The sequence below is a fragment of the Austrofundulus limnaeus genome, unplaced genomic scaffold, assembly GCF_001266775.1.
Source record: "Austrofundulus limnaeus strain Quisiro unplaced genomic scaffold, Austrofundulus_limnaeus-1.0 Scaffold95, whole genome shotgun sequence".
Lineage (NCBI taxonomy): Eukaryota > Metazoa > Chordata > Actinopteri > Cyprinodontiformes > Rivulidae > Austrofundulus > Austrofundulus limnaeus.
Window position 1 is genome coordinate 182,251 of NW_013952497.1, and position 3,408 is coordinate 185,658.

Below are 3,408 nucleotides of genomic sequence, written 5' to 3' on the forward strand. Positions count from 1 at the left end.
CAACATGACTCAGTTCTTGATTATTGCAGCTATTTAAAGTCTAGCCTTAAATTTGACCCTGTTGTGGTAAATCTTCCTCAGACGTGGTTTTTCTCAGTCTGCTGTGTTCCACTTTGTTATTTTTATGGTTCATGTAACATAGTTTTACGCTGAATTATAAGTGCGAGTCACTCACGGATTTAAAGAAATTTATTGGGCTTTAGGTTTATAAACTGATTTAATTCACAAGGTATAGTCTTATGACAGAACTGTAAAGATTGTTAAATGTGACTGTTTTGCTTAACTTGATGATTTTATATAAATAGATACATGCCTGAAAACAAATTCAACACATAACTRAACTTTTAAATCTTCATTAGGCTAGATTAAAYTGTCTGGAGAAATGGCTTCGAGCAGCTRTTGGGACCCCTCCCTKATGACGTAATCAAATAGGCRGATCCATGTCTCGCAACCTGTGTTAAATTCAATTCTCTTCCTTGTTTTCGGTCTGAACACTTGGTCATTMAACCAGTCTTCAGCAGAGCGCTCTGGTTTTGTATGATTTGTCTTTATTAATCTTTTCCATGCATTGGTACGTTCTGGTTCAAGCACACAAACTGGTAAACAAACACACATAACAATACATTTTTTTTCAGATTAAATAATCTAAATGTATTGTTTATATTTCACCTTCAACCATCAAGACGTTTGATAATTTTGATCTCTTTTAAAGTTTCTAATAGAAATGTTGTATCCATAATCCAGCATATAAGCATCTAGCCAGGTGGAAATATGTCMGGTCGACATGCATGGCCAGGTCAGTTTTCAACAACCAGATTAACATGATCAGATTAAGTGTTTATATTCATGCCGTTCAGGTTATTAATCTGCATAAACCACCACTCTTATTCAGATTATTCATTCCGATTGAACTGAATCAGATGAGAATATTCTGATTATTGCAGCATTTAMATGATGCATTTTTATTTCAACCTGTTGTTTATTCCGATGACCTATGTCCATGTAAACACAGATAATGAAATGTGACTGATGGGTGGATAATTAGCCAGAAAAAGACGAGCTGTTAAGTTTAGTTTCAGGATTTATTTGTGAAACTCATAAATTATCTCAGCCCCACTCCCCCCACAGACTGCTCTGTATGATACTGAAGCTAACCAGATGTGAGTGCAGTTTGCCTGCTATCATCAAAAAATGTCTCAGAAGTTTTTTTTTTCTGACGATGGATGAAAATAGTCTGGAAGTACTGCTCTGAGCTCTGATCATTCTGAGCTCAGAGAGTGAGACACTATGTCAAGAGTCACCAACAAATATTATCTCTGATGATTTTGGTTTGACGGAAATTAAGAATTAAATGCTTTTATTCCGCCTTTTGCATCCTTCACTTAATTATAGGTGAGCGCCACCAGACTTCCACCAGGCTGCCATTGTTCTCCACCTTCCAGTCCTCTGTCCCTGTCTTTCTTTTTCCATGTCTGTCTTTATTTTAGTTTCTAGGGTGAACCCAGGGACATTTATCTTCAGCTTTAGCACCAAAAACACCGGATTTAAAGACATGTTGTGCCACACACAACTCAAACGTAAAAAAAAAAAACATGATAAAAACAGGACATTTTAATTATGGGCACACTTTAAACACTAATGTGTATAACAGCTTTATTAAATATTAAGCAAAACCAATACTTTTAACCTTATTTAAAAGGTGCAACCGTCTAAGAATTGCCAGATGTCTGTGGAAAACTGTACAGAAGATTCTCATCAGGGTGACGACGCCTCATGAATTCATTGACTGATGTTGTTTGCCATCTTATGCAAGCTTGTCGAAGTGAAAAGCATGTAAATTTTGATCAGTTCAGTCTGCAGCAGTGTGGKTAGGTTTGTGTTTGCTCAGATGTGTTACTGTGTGTGAGTGAAGCRGTGCTGTACTGAATTATACTGCAGGGGCAGACTCATCTTTCTTTTTTCAGTGCAACGGTACAATTTAAAACATGTTTACTAATGTGGCTTTTCATAGGGGATTGCAAAAATATTCAGCAATGGCACTAATGCTCTGCAGTAAGAGCTTGTGTATTTTCATGGACTCTATTACACATGTGGTCTGGTGCCTTCTGCAGTCGAAAGTATCAGAGTTTAAGCTTGGCAGCATTTTATAAGAGTTGCATTTGGATCTCAGGATCTTACGCTATCGTTGGGTTGGAGTTTTGGGAATAAAAGAGATGCTGGATTGAAATGTTGGGATTTCATATTTTGGATCTTTAAAACATTGGATTTAAAACTTGTTATAAGTGTGTTTAAAACTTCCATCCATCCATTTGCAGGGTTACATGGAAGTGGTGTCTACAGCAAGGCATAGGCAGGACAACAGTCCATTACAATCCACAAATAGACAGATCATTCATTTTCTTGCTTACTCCTAATGACACCCTAATGAGCATGTTTTAGGCCTGTGGGAGGAACCCAGAGTTCCTGGAGAAAACCCACACATGCACAGGTGAAAACGTGCAAAGTCCGCACAAAAAKGCCACGGGCTTTTGGGAACCTGCAACATTTTTGCTGTGAGGTAATCTGCTGCCCTGCCATGCCACCTCATCAAATGTATTGTGCTAGATTAGACCATGGTATTGGAAGACTATTTTAGATTGAGAACTTGACATCTTGAAACTTTAAGTTTTAAATAAAAAAATAAGATCTTGTTGATTTCCTGAGAGAGAAAGTAATAAAAAAGGTAGAGAAAATGAAGCAGGAACGTAACAGATTTAAAGCTCTTATAAAAATGTAGTTAATCTTGAGATTTAATTAACTTTGTTCACTGAAGGGCTGTATCATTAAAGTGATCAATGTGAATAGAATAAACACATAAATAAACAGAAAATAGAATGAGTGTTGATCATTTCGTTGAACCCCGCTCCAACTGCACTGCATTCTGGGGGATGTAGGCAGGGGAAAAGCTATAGCTGCTTGACCTTGCTCAGTCTTTGGTAAGCTAGCAACAATCTGTTGAGTAACATGTTCAGTAACAGTTTCACGTTTCGCCTCAAATAAAAAGAACAACGAGGAGTGAAAGGAGAAAACAGCTTGAGAGGAAACTGTAGATAAAAGAGGAAAGATCAYGTCAGTTTGGCAAAATTAATCTGCATTTTTTTTCCTCCTGGTCCTTTTTTCAGCACGACGGCTCAGTGGTTAGCACCGACGCCTCACAGCAAGAAGGTCCTGGGTTTGATCCCCGGTTCGGACCTGGGGTCTTTCTGTGTGGAGTTTGCATGTTCTCCTTGTGCTTGCGTGGGTTTTCTCTGGGTACCCCGGTTTCCCGCACCCCTAAAAACATGTACAAGAGGTTGTCTTCAGGCCCAGGCCTCATTTGAAAAAGAGATCTGAGATCTCAACGGGACTTGTCTGGTTAAATAAATAAAT

General features: G+C 38.2%; 1 protein-coding gene across 3 annotated transcripts in view; it reads left to right on the forward strand.

Annotated features, from left to right (window-relative positions):
* Positions 1 to 3,408, forward strand: part of kcnab1a (potassium voltage-gated channel subfamily A regulatory beta subunit 1a) — a 122,754-nt gene that overhangs the window by 48,138 nt on the left and 71,208 nt on the right. The window lies entirely within an intron of this gene.